This window comes from Sorex araneus, chromosome 2 (genome assembly GCF_027595985.1).
Source record: "Sorex araneus isolate mSorAra2 chromosome 2, mSorAra2.pri, whole genome shotgun sequence".
In the NCBI taxonomy this organism is placed as follows: domain Eukaryota; kingdom Metazoa; phylum Chordata; class Mammalia; order Eulipotyphla; family Soricidae; genus Sorex; species Sorex araneus.
This window is the reverse complement of record NC_073303.1, coordinates 71,322,110-71,342,863: the sequence shown is the minus strand read 5'-3', so window position 1 is coordinate 71,342,863 and position 20,754 is coordinate 71,322,110. Positions and strand designations below refer to the sequence as shown.

The 20,754-nt window shown below is 33.4% G+C and overlaps 1 pseudogene; it reads right to left on the bottom strand.

Annotated features, from left to right (window-relative positions):
• Nucleotides 1-17,397: 17,397 nt before the first annotated feature.
• Nucleotides 17,398-17,571, bottom strand: LOC129402718 (U2 spliceosomal RNA; annotated as a pseudogene).
• Nucleotides 17,572-20,754: the final 3,183 nt, after the last annotated feature.

Genomic DNA, 20,754 nt, shown 5'->3' with positions numbered 1-20,754 from the left:
ATGGGAATAAGCAATTGTGATGAAATTGGTGTTGGTATATTGAATATCATGAAATCGGTGATTAATGGGTTTTCCTGATTTCGTGATGTATATATATATACATCATATATATTTCATGATATATATATACATCATATATATATTTAGTGATGTATATATACATCATATATATTTCGTGATGTATATATATACATCACACACACACACATATATATAGATATATCATCACTGATCATGGGCATAGTATATCCTTTTGAGAGTAACTGGAAACAGGCCAGCAGCTTGATACATGGCAGAGCCTGGTAAGCTACCTGTGGTGTATTTGATATGCCAAAGACAGTAACAACAAGTCTCACAATGGAGACATTACCAGTGCCCACTCGAGCAAATGGACGAGCAATGGGATGACTGTGATTTTATATATATATGCATATATACACACATATATATGTGTACACACATATATGTATATATACGTATGCATATATACACATATACACATACATGTAGCACTGTATCACTGTTGTCCTATTGTTCATCAATTTGCTCGAGTGGGCACCAGTACTGTCTCCATTGTGAGACTTGTTATTGTTTTTTGGCATATCAAATACGCCATGGGTAGTTTGCCAGGCTCTGCCTTCTGGGTGGGATAAAGTAGCTTGTGGAGCTCTCCAAGAGGGGCAGAGGAACTAAACCTGGGTTGGCCTCATGCAAGGCCCCACCTGCTGGGCTATTGCTCCAGCCCATACTTATACATATATACATACTTATATATATGTATATTTATATATATTCATATATATAAAGCTATGTATAGCTATATATATATATATATATATATATATATATATATAACTGCTGGCCTGTTTCCGGTTACTCTCAAAAGGATATGCCATGCTGATGATCAGAGCTCTAGGGCACTGCAATTGTTCTTATTTCACTTGAAAGTTTTTCTGATCTATTTTTTAGCATTTTTTTTAACAAAATGAACATCAAATTGATTTTCTATGTATTTTTAGATCCATCATTCAATTGCTTTCCATTCACAATCTGGTATGTGCTTTTGTTTGATATTCCTACTGCTGACTCATCAGGGCTGCTGTTAGAGGAAAGGAACATCTGAAAATGGTTTATTCACCTAAAGAGCAACGCCCTGGAGACATTACTTTTTGTTATTGCAAAAAAGTCTTATGAAAAAAAGTTTTTGAACTGAATAATAAAACTTCTTGTTCTCACTTTTGTTAATGACACATATTCTGGAAAATTATAGTTAAGTGCCAGAGAGTTTCAGAAGTACTTTCGTTGGTCCATGTGTCACTGAGACTCAGATAATATGCTAAATGAAAGCTCCAAGCAGGCATAGCTCTGTAAACTTTGAAGTGGTTTGGTTATGTCAGTGTTGACTGAGATATTATAAACCCGTACTCAGCTGCCAATTTATTCCTTATACATCAGGAAGTTCTCAGCAGATGGACTACCACCTAATGCTACTTTAATATATCTTCTTTTCAGACATTTTATTCTATAACTGCATTTTATTCTATAAATTATAAAATCTATAATTACCTGGAATCTGGTTACAGATTTCTTATTGGAATTAGAGTAAATATCATTTACTCATGTTGTATAGTTTTAATTTTCATGTATCAGTAGTAATTTTTGTTTGTTTGTTTGTTTGTTTGTTTTTAGGTTATACCTGGCAATGATCAGGGTTACTCTTGGCTCTGCCCTCAGGAACCCCTCCTGGCAATACGTCTGGGACCACACGGCATGCTGGGGACCAGGGATGAGGGATCCAACTCAGGTCAGCAAGCGCAAGGCAAATGTCCTGCCCTCTGTACACTCTCCAGTCCGGTAGGAATTCATTTTTATTTTTTTCTTTTTGGATCACACCCAGCGTTGCACAGGGGTTACTCCCGACTCTGCACTCAGGAATCACTCCTGGCAGTGCTCAGGGGACCATATGGGATTCCCCGGGCCGGCCTCGTGCAAGGCAAACGCCCTACCCGCTGTGCTATGGCCCCAGCCCCAGGAATTCACTTATATCTCATGCGCAGATTGGCAAATTACATCTCATTGAACAAATCTAGCTCATTCCCTGTTTCAGAAGTTCTATCAAAATGGAGTCATGCTATTTCTCTATAGATATTTACTCAACACAATGGTAGCGATAGATTGTTACAAAACAGATACTAGGCCTTATCCTTAATATCCACACTCTTAAGGAGAAAATGTCTTCTAATCGTGCTCTCCCTAGTCACACAATACTCTGAAGGTGGTTTCCCGTTTATATGATTGGCATGGTTGCTATATTTTTCCCTGAAGACCTTCTGCTTTGCAGTTTAAATATCCCACCCTTAACACGTGCATTTGCACGTGCATATTTATTTTGTTATTAAGGGTTATACTTGATGGTTATTATCAATATAAGTTGAAAAGATAACTTATTATAATGGTGTTTTACCTGATTTAATTTTTGAAGTAGAAAAGGTCAGTAAAGACTCTATTTAATACTGGTGAATGCGTCTCAGATAATAATACACTTAATTTGAAGGCAAGCTTTACACTAAGTTGAAAAAAAAAACAGGATTTATTCACATTTATATAATACTCTGAACAGTTGATTTTAAAATATTTTATATTACTCTCTTTTTTAGACCTCTGGACTATATTTTTGGATGTACAGACACAGGTGTTTAGAAATAGCATGAATTATTTTTGTTTTTTATGTTAAAATTCAATTTTATTTAGCTATAACATGTATTTCTAATTTTGAAATGATTATTAAGAGAAATATACTTAATATGTATAGCATTTTAAAGTGTAATCCATATTTATGTAAACAGATGATGTTTTTGATGAATAGCAATAGTGATACTTGGTTTTAATTTTATGATTATTATTACTCTAGACAAATAAGCTTTATAAAAATTGGTATAAATTTATTAAATTAATATCTCTTCACTGTAATGTTTTTTGAATTAACATGTTTTACAATTAGATAATTTACAATTCAATCATTTATTGTTTATCTAAAGTATTTATATTTGTACTATATGAAATTTGATTCCAAAGCATGTTCTTAGACATTAATGAATTGGAAAATTGCTTTCAATAAATAGGCTTTATGAAAATTAATGTAAGTTTATTAAAATAATATTTCTCCAGAATATAATGTGTTTTGAAATTAACATTTTTAAGACTGCATCATTTAGAATTAAATCATTTATTGTTTACATAAAGTATTTATGTTTTTACTACATAAAATTTTATTTTAAAGCATGTTCTTAGATGTTAATGAATTGGAAAAAGGTACTTGAAATAGTGCTAAAAGATTAAACAATATCTGTGTGATTGATATGGAAGGCATGAGAGAAAATTTAGAAATATGGCATTGTGTAATTATGTTTTTATATAAAATTTGTCCCATTTTTAATATTTTTATAATTATTATCCAATAAATTATATCTCAAAAACATAATTATACATTTTAAATAAAATATTTATTTAACACTATAATAGTGCTTTCCTTGATATAAGGCAATTTTTCTTATAGTTTTATAAGAAAATGAGGCATATTAAGCTCTCATGTAATGTTTATTCTTAAAATAATATTTAGCATTTTCTATCTTTTGACTATGAAACTGTTTCCACAGTAAATTTCATCATTTGAACTGATTTCTAAATATGTTTTATTCTTTTTTTTGTTTCTCTTTCTGTTTTTGAAGGAGAGGTGATGATTTGGGGAGAAGTGTTATACCAGATATCAAACTCAGAACCTCATTATGTAAGATATATGTTCTACCACTTATTACATCCCAGCCCAAATTATAATGTTGCACTGTGTTGGTTTCACAGTGAAATGTTAACATTTGATTTTTACTATGTCTAGTTACTGAATTAAGTGCTTACATTCTTTTTCTTGGTTATATAAATAGTACATAAATAGTAATTAGATATAGTTATAGTTACTGATTGAAAGGTCAGGTCTTAATTTCTGCATTTGACTACCCATAAAATTTATGTGCTTTCTATTGTGTCCAGTACTGCCATTTATGAAGAAGTGACGATATTTAAGTACCATCATAAACAGAATTTCTACAGTTGCTTACCACAGATTTCCAAAATCTACTACAGGGTATATAAAATAGAAAATTAAAATATTTTCTATCTTAATATTAAACATTTCAATTATGCATTTTTTTCTCTTTGACTTATGTTCATTTTATTAGTCATTCACTCAACCTCATTGAGTAATACAATAATCTTATCTGAAAAAAAAACCTTTTTATAATCATACTTGGCATCTTTAAAACAATTTGAACAAAGACATAACCAAAAAAACTTTAACAGGTTTGATTGCAGATTCCTTTAAAATCATAAATGATTGGGGCTACGGTTATAAAATATATCTGCACATTTTCTGTGACACAGGTACAATGTTTCATTTCATAAATGTTATATCAAGTGCCCTTTTTTAGATTTTTTTCATTTGAAATTATTTCTGTGGTTTCATAGACTAAGGTTTCATGTAGACTAATATATGCACATTTGAATTAGCTGTTTATTTTTCTTTATTTGAAGTTATATCAGAATGAAATTATAAAACCAGCTTTAAAAATGTAGTGTTTTAGTTTTTATGTAGTATATCTGTCACTGTTTCCCCACGTGGGTAAAATTTCCCCCCGGGGTCTAGAGGAGGAACTCGGGGTGTTGGTTGTAGTCTCAGATGCAATTGGGGGACAAAATCTTTTTGTTCGATTTACAGTGGTACACTTTTGAGGAGTTACTGATTTTTCTTTCCCTGAAAAATGGGTGGTACACCAAATACATTTGAAAATGACTGATCTAGACGTCTATGAGGACATCTATACTAAAGGCTCAGAATAATATTGAATTAAATAGCATTTTTTAAGGTCCAGGTATACTGTGTCTTTCATTCAAACTTAGAGCAAAACATTTTGTAGGACAGTGAGACCTCCCAAAGTTTGTCATAAAAGTACAAATGCGTAGTATAGGAAAGTTAGCTTTTAATTAATGGAAAGCCACAGTGCCACGTTGCGTATAGGAAAAGATATTGTAATACTGCCGCACATGAGAATCTGCAATTTATTAAAATTTTCACCACTTGTCATATATTTGAAGGCTTTATTAGATAATAATGCAATATTAATTATGAATTCACTAATTTTAGATTTATTGTCCTAGAGGCGTTTGTTTTTCATAGAGCAGTAGTGGGAACAAGGAAGCCACTGGCATGATCTGGAGTACACTGCTAGATCTGGGCATTACAATAGCAACAGCTTACAGATGAAAGGGACTTGGACTTTTCCTCCATTTTTCCTTTTTTTCTTCCTTTAGTTTCTTCTTTATATCTCTTTCAATTCCTTCCTTCCTTCCTTCCTTCCTTCCTTCCTTCCTTCCTTCCTTCCTTCCTTCCTTCCTCCTTCCTTCCTTCCTTCCTTCCTTCCTTCCTTCCTTCCTTCCTTCCTTCCTTCCTTCCTTCCTTCCTTCCTTCCTCTCTTTCTTTCTTTCTTTCTTTCTTTCTTTCTTTCTTTCTTTCTTCTTTCTTTCTTTCTTTCTTTCCTTTCTTTCTTTCTTTCTTTCTTTCTTTCTTTCTTTCTTTCTTTCTTTTTTCTCTCTCTCTCTCTTTCTTTCTTTCTTTCTTTCTCTCTCTCTCTCTTTCTTTCTTTCTTTTCTTTCTTTCTTTCTTCCCCTCTTTATCTCTTCCTCTCTTTCTTTCTTTCTTTCTTTCTTTCTTTCTTTCTTTCTTTCTTTCTTTCTTTCTTTCTTCTTTCTTTCTTTCTTTCTTCTTCCTTTCCTTCTTTCTCTCTTCCTCACTTCTCTCTCTCTCTTCTTTCTTTCTTTCTTTCTTTCTTTCTTTCTTTCTTTCTTTCTTTCTTTCTTTCTTTCTTTCTTTCTTTCTTTCTTTCTCTCTCTCTCTCTCTCTCTTTCTTTCTTTCTTTCTTTCTTCCTTTCCTTCTTTCTCTCTTCCTCACTTTATGTCTCTCTCTTTCTTTCTTTCCTTCTTTCTTTCTTTCTTTCTTTCTTTCTTTCTTTCTTTCTTTCTTTCTTTCTTTCTTTCTTTCTTTCTTTCTTTCTTCTTTCTTTCTTTCTTTCTTTCTTTCTTCTCTCTCTCTCTCTTTCTTTCTTTCTTTCTTTCTTTCTTTCTCTCTTTCTTTCTTTCTCTCTTTCTCTCTCTCTTTCTCTCTCTCTTTCTTTCTTTCTTTCTTTCTTTCTTTCTTTCTTTCTTTCTTCTTCTTTCTTTCTTTCTTTCTTTCTTTCTTTCTCTCTTTTCCTTCCTTCCTTCCTTCCTTCCTTCCTTCCTTCCTTCCTTCCTTCCTTCCTTCCTTCCTTCCTTCCTTCCTTCCTTCCTTCCTTCCTTCCTTTCTCTCTTTCTCTTTCTTTCTCTCTTTCTTCCTCTCTTTTTTTCTCTCTCTCTTTCTTCCTTTCTTTCTGTCTTTCTTTCTCTCTCTCTTTTTTTCTTTCTGTCTTTCTTTCTTTCTCTCTCTCTTTCTTTCTCTCTGTCATTCTCTTTCTTTCTTTCTTTCCCTCCCTCCCTTTCTTTTTTCTTGCTTTTTTCTTTTCTTTCTTTTCTACTTTAATAAATATTACATACTGCATTTTTTATGAACAACAGGACAACAGTGCTACAGTGCTACAATTTACAGTTATAATGATGAAGGGTATTTTATATGATTATGATTCCATTTAAACCATAACAAATTTAATTTATTTGTATTTTAAGAGTTAAATTATAATGTGACACATATGTGTTTTGTCACTAATTAATTATTGTAATCTAAAAAAATGAAACAAATGTTCTTATATGTTTGTCTCTTAATTTTTAGTAGACAGAAATATTTGTAACATGATTTTCCTTGTCAAATTGAAATTTCCCTGGATTCTAGTCTTTACTAATTTTGACTTTCAAGCTTCAGTCTCTTTGGTAAAGAACCCTCTGCTCTTTGCATCTGTCTTTATTCATCCTGTATTAATATGCATACAATGAATTTATTTGATTTTCTTCATAATAGCTATATTTAGTTTTCAGTAGAGTTCATATTTCTGAGTCATTTGCTTTGCGTTCTGAGGAGATTTCTTTTGGGTCTAGATTTTACGTTTTGGAGTTTTTGCTTATCTTTAAATTAGGAAGCGTTGTTGATTTTGATTTAATGATTGGGCTGTACTGGCTTTGGTTGAGGGGTATTTTCATTGTTTTTTCACTTTATTTTTGTTTTATTGGATTTTGGGGTTATATTGAGCTGTGCTCCGGGTTTATTCCAGACTTTGAGCCACATATCACTCCTAGTGAGCTCAGAGGACCATGTGGTTTGAACCCTTTAAGCCATAGGACCATGTGGATTAAACCCAATTTAGTGTGTTCAGGGTAAGTGTCTAACCCGCTATATTAAATATTAAATCTCTGGCCCTAATGATCTGTTTTGTATTTCAATGTTGTCAGGGAAGAATTCATCTAATCTTTTCTTCAATGAATGCCCTGGATGGGGACGATTTAGTTTGAGTATGAAATTTCTTGGTGATCCTCCTTTCTTCGATAAACTATTCCTCATATGAAATCAATTGATTCCTTCTTTAAGTCCAGCTGCAATATTTGTTATCAGTAGTGGCTGCTTTGGTGATAGGTTTGCCTCCTCTTTCTTCTTGGTAATAGCTAAATATATGATTAATTTGAGTTTTTATATCATGATTTCTAATACTAGAGTAATTTTGAATTGCACGTTCTTACTTTGCAAACATTTCTAGCATTAATAAAAATTTTAATTTTCTCTATGAAGAACCACATTAAGAGTGTTGGCAGTATGCTACTCTTTGAATTTTAGTTTAATTCCATCTCATAGCATCTTTTTACATGTGTTTTGAGGAAGACACCATAAAATATTCCTACTTAAGTTTCCTCTATACCTTTATTCTTCCTTTGTCAATCTTGAGAATATTTCAGAGTTCACTCCAAGGAAGTGCTATAAGAATTTGCAATCTTCTATTCAGCAATTTTGTTGAGAAATATTGGCTAGTTGTTTTGAATTAAACAAAGTTGAAAGTCAATTCTTCCAAATATGCTTAATCAATGTAACTGTAAATCAGTATTATACTAACCAGTTCTTCTGTTTAATGTTTCTTAAAAGTAGCTTGTATCTTCTGGTTCATTGAATTTTCTTTCTGTGTTTAATATTTTTTTTATGTACCAAATTCTATTCTAAGTATCTACAACATTACAACATTAAATAACCACAGTATGTATGAAATCATTACATTCAACATTTGCAGATGAGGAAATAGTCTTAAAATTTTACTACCAGTAAGATTTAAATGTAGAAGTTGAGTTAAAATCTAACTCTAAAGACTGCTTTCACATTCATTTTATATATGTATATAGTATGATATATGAAAGAAAATTCATTTGTTATATGCTTAACTAAATACATTTTAGTCATTTATTGATGATTGTTAGAAAATGCCTTTGCATAATATGCATAAAATCCGTATATATGCATATTCATATAATGTATATATACACACATATGTATAATTTATTCTAAAGCATTGGGTAACCAAAGGGAATAAATACGGTAATTTAATAAAATTTGACTACTTCTTGCTTTTAGCAGTGATTATTGTGAGTAATAAATTATAATTTATTCAGCTTGAATTATCACAATAATGATAAAGTTGCTAAATGAAAGTCTGCTGCTTCTTATAAAGCACGTAAGAAAATAAGGTACATTGTGATGCACTTTTTTTCATGTCACTGATTAATCTGTATCCAAGAAGCAATTTATCTATTACATTCTTTACATGGGCAGGATCTCATAATGCATCTGTTCTCTTGGAAGATAATTTTAATCAAGTCTGACTGAATATTTCTAGAAATAATATGAGAAGAATTCTGAAAATTCAAATATTTTACCAGTATTGCGAGCATGGTTTGGATAGTGCTTTTGTTGAACTGTGAAATGATTCATTACTCATATATTTAGTAGTAATGTCAATGATGAGCTCTAACTTCTGTGGAATATGTTCTATGGTAATTATAACAACACTCCCTCTCTGAGAGCCCGGCAAGCTACCGAGAGTATCTCACCCATATGGCAGACCCTGGCAAGCTACCCATGGCGTATTCGATATGCCAAAAACAGTAACAAGTCTCACAATGGAGATGTTACTGGTGCCCGTTCAAGCAAATCGATGAGCAAAGGGATGACAGTGACAGTGACAGAGATAACAACACTTGCTAATGAATAGAAGCAGGAGAAGGAGAGGATTCAATTATGATTCTGAAGTCATAAGCTAAAGGGAAAAATATGAATGGAGATGACATTTACTGCGGAGGAAAATGTTATACTAAGTAACTTTTGGAAGGGAATTTTACGTGTTTGTCTATGGGCATGTGTTAATTCTAAAATACGGCTTCAACCTCAAGTGCAGATACCAGTAGAAATATATATGGGTGAATATCTCAGTGTATGGATTTTCCCCCCAAATTGGTCAGATTTAAAGTCATAGAGTTTAAAGCTATGACTTAAAATATAATGATTGTGTGTGTGTGTGTGTTATGTAGGAAAGAAAAAAGACTAGGAAATGAGAGCTAGGTCACAATTTTGATAATTAATGTGAAGGAACTCACAAAATGCATGAAAAGAGTTAATGGAAGGAGATCAATAAAGTAATTACTTTGATGATTTTTTTAAAACCTTTTAGGTACACTCCATTCAGGAGTTCACTACATCCCAACTCAGTGTGTGGGAGGGTAATTTCTCTTTCCTTATTATAATTTTCTCTCTCTCTTCTCAACTTATCACTCTTTTTCTCCTCTTCACATTTTTCCTCAGTAAATATTTTCACTTACAAAAGGCTTTTGAAAGTGTTTTAAATAAAAACAAAGACAATGTTGATAGAAGTTTTAAAATACTGAAAGTTTGTCATTGATTAATTTAGGTAACATCAGAAAGGACCTTAGTAGGAGGAATTCTTATAGAAAGGTGAACCTGAGCTTTGAGCACGACCAGCTGTGGCCCTCCATGCCTCAGGTACCACTGGGTATAGCACTGGAGGCCCCATAGCCGGGGTTCCACAGGTATCCCAGCATTACAGGGCCATGACACCATCACATCCAGGAACCTTTGTATTAAATTGCTAGTCCCATTGGCTTAGAATCACCAGTTCTCCTATAGACAGCTTGAGCACCGCTTGCAAGCACCCTAACCCCAAATAAATAAGTGAAACCCTTATCTAATACATATATTTATATGTATACATGTACATATGTAAGAATAGATATATGTCTCTATTTGAGAATATATTATCATACAAAGACTTTTCATTTAATAATATTCATTTGTTGTATAGAAGTTTTGTAACTTGATCTAGTCCCATTTATTTATTTCTGTTTTCCTTTGTCAAGCTGTTGGAAATATAGCTTAAATATATCAAAACAATGCTGAAGAGCTTGTCACCTATGTTTCCTATGCATTTTATTATTTCAATATTTATATTCAAGTTTTAAGCTCATTAAGAATGCACTGCACTGTTGCACTGTCATCCCGTTGTTCATGGATTTGCTCGAGCGGGCACCAGTAATGTCTCCATTGTAAGACTTGTTACTGTTTTTGGCCTATCGAATATGCCACAGGTAGCTTGCTGGCTATGCCATGTGGACAGGATACTCTCTGTAGCTTGCCAGGCTCTTGGAGAGGGGTGGAGGAATTAAACCTGGGTCAGCCGCATGGAAGGCAAACACCCTACCTGCTGTGCTACAGGACCAAGATGACTGCCCTCCGACGTCCCGATGGCTCTATCACATCCTCCAGAAAGGCAATGGAGAAAATTATTCAAGACTTCTACTCGGATCTCTTTGACAGCCATGTCCACCTGCCCACATACCAAATTGCGCAGGATGGATATGTCGTTCCCAACGTTCTCCCTTCTGAAATCTGACACGCCATTTCGCTGGTAAAGATGCGAACAACACCGGGTCCAGACAAGGTCAGACCCGAACACCTGAAGAATCTACCGCCAGTACTAATCAATACACTGGCCTGACTCTTCACACGCTACCTGTCTGAATGCAAGCTTCTGTCCCAGTGGAAAACCAGTAGGACCGTTCTATTGTACAAGAAGGGAGACATCCACCAGGATCTCACCATTCTACAAGGAAGTGATCATTGATGTAAAGAGAGGGGTGCGGCAAGGTGATACCATTTCACTGAAACTCTTCAGTGCCACCCTCGAGAACATCATGCGACGACTGGAATGCGAAGGAATGGGAATGAAGACAGTCAGGAATTACACCACCTCTGCTTCGCTGATGACATCATTCTCATAACGCCAAACATTAGCCAAGCGGCACAAATGCTGACCGACTTCGACCACAAGTGTGGAAACTTCGGATTGCAGCTGAATCTCAACAAGACGATATTCATGAAAAACGAACTGGTCCCTGAAGCTCCATTTGCTCTCAATGGAAAGAACATCTCCAAATGCAGCAGCTATGTGTACCTGGGTCGAGAAATCAACATGAAGAATGACTTGGTGCCAGAACTGCGCAGGAGGAAGAGAAAAGCGTGGAATGCATTGAAGAGCGTCGAAGAGGTGGTTAAGAGAACGAAGAACCTCCGACTCTGGCACATCTTTTTGATTCCACCGTTCTTCCTGCACTAATATATGCCTCAGAGACCTGGGCTCTACACAAGCAGGATGAAAATGCTATTTAGGGTATCCCAAAGAGGAATCGAAAGAACTATGCTGGCAATATCATGTCTCACTCAAGTGAGAGAAGGAATCCAGAGTTCTGACCTCCGTCGACGGTCAAAATTCCGGGATGCTGTCTCATTTGTCAGGGCATCAAAAATCAGATGGGCTGGTCATGTAATGTGATTCAGAGACGACCATTGGACTAGAGCTGTTACAAGACTAGATTCCACGGGACGTCAGAAGACCTCGTGGCTGCCCACCAACTAGATGGTCAGATTTCTTTGTCAAATCTCTGACTGAATGATTTGAAGCTCTTTCTGTCCTGGAGCGAGCAGGTATCATTGGGCTACACTAGCTCGAGACAGGGACAAATGGAGATGTTACTGGTGCCTGCTTGAGCAAATCGAAGATCAATGGGACTACAAGTGATACAAGTGATTTCTTCCTGTACTTTTTGGAGGGGGAGTATTAAAGCCCCCATCCAGAAATGCTCAGGGATTACTCCTAACTCTTCTCTATGATCACTCCTGGTGGTTCTTGGAGAACAAAATATAGTGCCAGAAATCAGAGTGGGGTGAGCTGTGTGGAATACAAGCTCCTTATCTATCTCACCTGGCCATCTTCTGCACTATGCTGATTTTACATACTAGGTCCCAGATTTTGGAGGAGTCGTTATGATCCCACACAAGATTGTATCATCTAAAAAGTGCTTTTGTTTGTTTTTCTAATTGGTTGACTACTGTTCATTTCTATTCCAAAAAATACAGATTTATCTTTCAATACTAAGTTAAATAGAAGTTTAGAAGTTTAAGAATAAGAATCCTTATTTTCTTCTTGATCTCATCAGAAAAGCACTCAGCTTTTTGACCTTTGAGTTTGATCTTGGCTTTGGAGTTATACAAACCACTATTTTGAAATACATTGCTTTTGTTCTAAATTTGCTGAAATATACTATAACAAATATATGTTAAATTGAGTCAAAACTCTCCTGTATCTATTGAAATTATTTTATTACTTATATCTATATCCTACTAATGCAATGAATCGTATTGGTTGACTGAATATGTTGAAACATTATTGCATTACAGGAGTAAGTCCCATTTAATCATAGCACATGCTCATCTGAGAGTGCTATTGAGATAAATTGCACTTAATATTTATTGAAGATTTGTGTGTGTGCATACACACAAAAAACCCAGCAAATATGTTTCTACAAATATATATCACATATATATATATAAATCACTTCTAGATTTCTTTCGTTATAGCATTTTTTATATCTCTGATATCAGGGTAGTGCTAGCATCATAAACCATTTTCACCTCTTCTATGTTTTTGGTAAAAATAATGCACTTTTTTAAATGTTTGTTAAAGTCATCTAATTATAGGTTTTGATTTCTGGTTTAGACCTGCTATAGATCAATTCAGATTTTCTTCTTTTTTTTTTTTCTTTTTGGGTCACACCCGACAATGCACAGGGGTTACTCCTGGCTCTACACTCAGGAATTACTCCTGGTGGTGATCAAGGGACCATATGAGATGCTGGGAATCGAACCCTGGTCGGCTATGTGCAAGGCAAACGCCCTACCCACTGTGCTATCGCTCCAGCCCCCTAGATCTATTCAGATTTTCAATTTTCGTTTAACTTAGTCTTGGTAGGTTGCTATTTCTGATAATGTATCTATTTCTTTTTGTCTATTGGCATATATTTTAATTTCTACTATTTATGTGATATTAGTGTAGCTATTTCATATTTTATTCCGTTGGCTATTCTATTTTCTTGGTTAGTCTAGAAAAAGTTTGTCAATGTTGTTTATTGCTTCAAAATTGACTTAATTTTGTTGTTATTTTCAATTGTTCAAATCTCTGTGCCATTGATTTCTGATCATATCATTTAATTTCCTTTTTTTAACTTTGGACATAGTTTGTTTTTTTTCTTTTTTTGAGACTTTGCAAGCTTAAATGGTTTATTTGAATTTTTTGTCTAATAAATTTAGACATTTATCACAAAATATTGCCTATTCACACTCCTATTGTTTTGTCCTGAACTTTGTCTATAGTCCTACTTTTGCATACACAAGAGGGAAAATGTGGCAAGTGCTGTAATCTCGAATCTTTTGTAATGGGGAAGAAGTTGAGAGTTTATCCTTATCTAGTAAAATGACAGCCTATCCCACATCACAGGGGAAATAGTTAACATATTTTAGAAGAGATTCAGCTAAGTTGGTAGTTTTGTTAGTGGAAATCTTAAGTCTTTAATGATTTTGTCACTGACCTTGAGAACTTGGGGGAACTAATCAGGCAAAATTATCTTATATAGGCATCTCATAAATAGAAAAAAAAAATTAACTTGCTAGCCTGTACTTTAGCTTTAGAAAATATGCTTTCCAGTAACCTGGAGAATTTTTTTTTCCTAATGTCAGTAAATTGATTTCAGTGATTGCTGTTTCACAGTGGTTTTTGCCTGCAGCATAAATCCTATTTCTATTTGATTTTTAGTGAGTGGGACTACTTAGGCTGTATGTGAGGAATCAGTTTTTATCTCTCAAAAGTAAGCATACTTTTGAAAGCAGCAGGGTAACATGGAACCTAACATAATTATTTTCGATAGTGTTGAGAAGACACGCAGAATTTGTGCAGCAGAAACTTTTAGCTTGAATGAATTAAGGCTTTTGGATTTGAAAACCTGTCTGTTTCTTAATATAATCAGATATGTGAGTCTCTATAAACTTTCTTTGCTTTCAAAGGCAAACATAACTAATAATTTCTGTAAAGGTCTTGAATCGTTCCAACATCTGTTCTTAGTTTACTATAAAAACCATGTCTCTGATCTCATGTGTTGAACTACTGTATGTTTGCCACTGTCTATTTCCTGTGAAAAAATACATCGAACAATAATAGCTTTTGTTCCTAACGTTCCAACCACTAAAACAGCTGAACAAATAATATCCATGCTTTCATTTGGAATAATTTATTCCATGTACATGTTTATGCAGAGTCATTTGGCTTATTGGATGTTTCATCATTTAAAAATCAAATCTCAGAATTTTAGACTACTGAAAACTCTAGTCTAATAGTTTCCTCATGCTTATAGTAATTCTCTTAACAGCATTTCCTTCCTAATTCATCATCTTATTTTGTGTATGGTTTCGTATATATGAATAGAAATGGTTAAATTCCTCTTTATTAACAAAGTTAGTGAAAATTTTCATTCAAGGCTGTCTATTTCACAAATAATATTAAAAGATTAAATCATTTGGCATTTAAGCCATAAAAAGTAACTAACTCTTTGTTCTTTTCTTCCTTAAAGGAATAAGTATAGATTTGTAATGATGTAAATTTTAATACATTTGTCTTAGTTCAACATACTCCAGATGACTTAATAGAAGGCTAAGCAACACAGCAAGGCTAATTTCTGTTCCACAAAGTATCTTATTACATAAACTTCTAGCCCAGACATGGAATAAGTCATGCACTGATTAAATAGGACAAATAAAAACACTGTTTAAAATAAAGGAAAATGAGTTACTTAAAAATCAGTTTTGAATCATTTGTAGTGGAAACAGTTTGGATTTATTTAACATATAATACTCTTCTATTTCTAAAAATTTAGAAATAATAGTTTAGAGATTGGCCCCCATGTTATCCTGTTGAAAACCCAAACCTGAGTTTAGTTGTCCAGCTATCTAGTCTACCCAATGTCAATTAACATTATCTAGAAAACTTAAGACACATCATGCTTTCAATTTATGTCTAGACATTGCAACCTATGGATAAAGCGGTTTAACTGTCCATTTTGAGGTTTGCCCTTGAAATACATGGAGATGAACTATTCATATTTAATCTATATTCAGTTCCTTGAAGGAATAACCACTTTCTTGGTGGCGTTCTATGCTAATGAAGCAATATAAATTCATTATTATGACTGTATTGATTTTCTAGGGTTGCCTTGCATGGTGCCACAAACTAAGTGTCTCAGAACAGTAGAAATTTATTATTTCATAGGCCAGAAGTCCCAAATCAAGGTGCCGAGTAGGCCACGCTCTTTTTGGGGGAGCTAGGTAGGAATCTGTTCCAGGTCTCTCTCCTCGTTTCTGTTAGTAATTTGGTTTGTGGCAGTTTAATTCCAATCTTCAAATGCCATTCTTCTGGTGTGCACTTCTCTCACTATGTTCAAAATTTCCCTGCTTAAAAAGCGTAAGCCATATTAGATTAGGGTTCACCCTTGTGACCTCACTTTAACTTGATTACCTCTGTAAAGACTCTATCTCCAAATAAAGCCACATTACGAGGCACTGGGAGTTAGAAATCCAACAGCCCTTTCTTGAAGGATATGCCTTAATGCAAAAGAATGACTTTTCGACAGCCAGTTTTGTCATAAGTATATAATAGTTATGCTTTGCATCTCAATTCTTTTCTCAACTATTTTATACTTTCAAAATTGTGCATAGTATATTTAATAGACCATTGTAATCTTACCACATCCACTATTATAATTAAACAATATATTATAATTAAATAAGTCTTGAACAACTTAATAACTGTGTCATAAATCCACATTCATTTAGCTTTGGAACACTCAGTGGGTAAGTCGTGTTAACTTTCCCTGGAGATGATCAATGTGGGCATTTCCTTTGACTATAATGTTTGAATGCAACATGGAGCTCCAGCAAAAAAATAAATTCAAATAAATAAAAAAAATTTAAACAGACTTTGTAGCTCAGAGGTAGTTTCTTATGGTTCCATTAATAATATGCAGTTAATTTTAACTTCCTTATCTTTGTCAGACGATTAAAGAGGAAAGGATCAGAAATACTCATGTTTCATAATATCATACTTCCTTTCACTACTCTTTCTACAGTCAAAAGTTTATTTCATATGTACATCATCACTCTTCGTAAATTCATCTTTCACAGCAAGGAAGACTAATTAATAGCTTATGTATCTTCTATTCAATTTTTCTAAAGTAATATATATATATTTTTACCTATTAGCAATTTCTTTAAAATTCTGCTAATTCTTTTAATTGCCGTTTTCTCTTTTGTTGTTCTGATGCCTGTGTTTCCCCACTTGGTGCAGGTGTGTGTGCCAGAGATCACCAATTACTGTGGTGCCAGGCATTCCTACAGTTGTACCATCAGCTGTGGCATTCAGAGATGGAGTGAAATGTCAGGGATAGAATTCATTGCTTTGAGTTCACTAAACAGGCATTTTACCACTGAGCCACATTCTTGGGCTTTGAAATATTTCTTCTATCTTCATTTTTGCAGTGCCACTGATGAAACACAGGATCTCAGACATTGAAGATAAGTCCTCTATCATTTTATTACATCCCTTGTCCTCTTTCTAATTCTTTTCTAAATAAACATTTAATTTTATTGTTGTTTAGATAACATGGTTGCAATATTCTTAAAATTATGGCTTGTTGCTGGACCATATGAGTTACTTACACACAATGAATTGCTTTCTAGTTCTTTATGCAGAGCCGGTCTTTGAAAACAAACAAACAAAAACCTTAAAGGAGCTAAATGTTATGTATAATATTCTCTGCAAAAGGATAGTTAATTATAGAATTTGTTGGAAGACACTCATATTTCTGTACTGTATGAAATTCTAAATTGTATGTAATTCTAAATTGTATGAAAGCCCCCCAGATTATCAATACTAATGGAATGGATTTCATGATAGATTTTCTGAACAATGACAACTACTACAGTGGCACCTCCCATTTTTGTTTGGCAAACTACGTGCCAGTTTGTACTACATGCTTTTTATCCGTTTCACTTTTTCAAACAACTAATGTAAAAAAATCGTATTAATTTTACACACTTGATCTTAGCCAAAAGGCCGAGAAGCGATATATCGTATTAATTTTAAAGATAGTGTAATGTGGATCAAAAGAGATCAAAAATCTTTTGTGGAGATAAAGATATTAAAAAATGTAAAGATATAATTTTGAAGTTTGTTTTGCTGACTCTAGTAGTTCACATGCTGACTCAAAAATAGAACTTTTTGGCAATTGGGTCTGCTCAGTAAAATAAAGTGCTGCTCAGGATATGGTAATTTTTATAATTTAAGGCTTACTAGAAACATAAAACAAAGCATATGATTTTATATATACACATTTATATATAAAGACATTAATTCCTCATCATTTGCAGAGAATATTGAAATATCATCAAGAATATTAAACTATTTTTGGATTTTTCTAATATTCAGTAACTTGTTTTTACTTTTCATCTTAGTTATTTCATTTTGGTTAACCTAAACAATCTTATTTTTAAAATCTCTGGCCACACATGATATGCATTAAAAAAATACCAACAGGTATTGACCAACAGGTCAATAGTTTAAATAAACTATTTAAACTTTAAATAGTTTATATAAACTTACAATGAAATGATATTTCCCCCTGAGAATCTTTAATTTAGTGATGCACATTTGTATACAGACACATGATCTTTACTTTTGGATTGAAAAACTGATGCTTGCTGTCAGGTGGTGTCTGTTTGCTATTCTATATCTTAATTCCTGTTTCTAAATTACAGCTGAGATCATGAGGTTAAAATTCTGCCCTTTTTATAAAATTTCCTTTGATATGAAGGGTCTTTTTTAAAATTTATATTATTATTTTTCCTGAAAATTTTATTTTGTGAAATCATCATGAATTACAAAGGTATTCATAGTTGAGTTTTTCTCTTACAATGTTCCATCACAAATCCCACCACCAGTGTCCACTTCCTGCCACCAGTGTTTCTCCTACCCACCCACCCCAGCTCCAGCCTGTCATCTTGACTGGCCCCTTTTAAAATATGGGTAAAAATGCATAGAAATATATGACAAAGGGACTGAATTTAGTTTCTCAGATTTTCTCTCCTCTTTACAGTTCATTTGTTCATCCATGAGACATTCATTGAGAACTTAACATATAACTGGTGTTTACCCAGCCATGAGCTGTATTCTATCAAAAATTGTTACATACAGTAACACAAAATGTAGAGTGGCGACTTTTTATGGCACATTTGTTAGATTAATTGCTTCCCAACCCTCTTTTCCTACAGTTCTCTCTTATCTTACTTGTTTTTTTTTCCTTCAGTAATTAAAAGGAATAAAATCAGAAAGTAACTTCTATCTTGGAAAATAGATTTTCTTCTCAACTTAAAATAGCATATTATACTGTCAGAGAAAGGCTTCAAGCACAGAAGGAAAGAAAGAAGAAAAAATAGACACTTCTTCCAATTATCATCCCATTTCCTTTTGAGTTGTACTAGTTTATTTGAGTGAAATAGTTTCATGCAAAGGAGTTTGACAAAGCATAATTACAGGGTCCAACTGCTCAGGAAGATCCAAATCTAAGGAAATTTTATATATTTGATACATTAATTTTGCCATAAAGTTTAATATCTGTACTCCTATTTTTCCTGGGGCAGGTAGATTTGTAGGACAAAACAGATTTGCCACTGGTTTTCTTTTTTTTTGAAGTGATTATTTCATATTAGAATAGATTCTGCTTAAGTTTCAGTCAGGTTTCCAGTCAGTGACGGTTTTCTTGAACAGTATTGGCAGGAAGCTCTGACTTTGATTTGGATTTTGAGTTTTAGTGTCAGGTTGAATAAAGAATTGATTAAATTATTTCATTTTATTTCTAAGGTATCATTTTTTAAATGTCAAATCATGGTTAGATGCCAGACCTTTCATAGCATTTTAAAAATGTGTTTTAGCCTATTTTTAAAGAAAAAATATACCCTAAAATATTGGATCAATAGGGCCTAAATTATAGGCATTTCTTCAGTTGTATCCAGTTGTCTGGAAATAGGATCTACAGTATTAGTATTGCATCAAAAATCCTCCAATTTTTATGTAGCTACTTCTGTTCTTTGCAATAAGTGCCATGCAAGGTTTCTAGTAATTTTGTTTTCCACGTAACATCCTCTGAAAGAATCCACTGATAAATAGTGAAGTTGGGCTTAGAGACATAGATATTTTGTTAAATATAAAAATTGTTCAATTTTAATAATTTACTAAACAATTTATTAAAAATTGTTTAGTTTTATTAATGTATTTTTCTCTAACAATACCATCCCATATTTAAATATACTTTAGTGTGTATTTATATCATGTTGATATATTACAAATTAAGCAATAATATTTGGCTTAGTGTTTCTTTTTTCCTTAGTATCTCTCAAATGATAAATCCCCAAAATGGAAGCTACAGTAAGGGACAAAATTGCTTGATTAAACATCTACGTAGAAATTATGTATATATATAAAAAAACCAAATAGAGAATGCATTGGCTTATTGACGTCATTATACTATGAATCAACTATCCTCTTTGTATTAACAGTTGAAAGTAAAGTTTTATAGTTAAAAAACCTGGGCTTTGGGGATAATCAAGCTGTTCTTATATGACCTTCAAAAAATATTGAACTTCTCCAAGCTTAGATACCTTCATTTTTTAAATATAAACAATATCACAAGTATTGAAGTGACACTAAATTCAATAGTTTACTAAAAGTGCCTTTATCTTCATGGCATCTGAAAATAATTATATTTTTCCATACTTACCTACACTTTTCTGTGACATATTTACATATAAACCAAATGTGGAAAACCTGGGAAAGAGTAATCAGCAATATATATTATCTACTGTAGCACTGTCGTCTCACTGTTAATCGATTTGCTCAAGTGGGCATCAGTGACATCTCCATTGTGAGACTTATCATTACTGTTTTTGGCATATCAAATATACCACAGGTAGCTTGCCATGCTCTGCCATTCGGGCAGGATACTCTTGGTAGTTTGCTGGGCTCTCCAAGAGGGGCAGAGGAATCAAACCCAGGTCAACCACGTGCAAGGCAAAGGTCCTACCTACTGTTCTATTGCTCCAGTTCAAATTATCTACAAATTATATGTGTTACAAAGAAAATGGTTTACTTGTTTTACTTACATTTTAACTCAAACTGCTATAATAATGTAATAGATCTTATTCCCATAGTCACTACTGTTTCTCCAATAAGAGCTTTAATCCAGCTCTTGAGAAA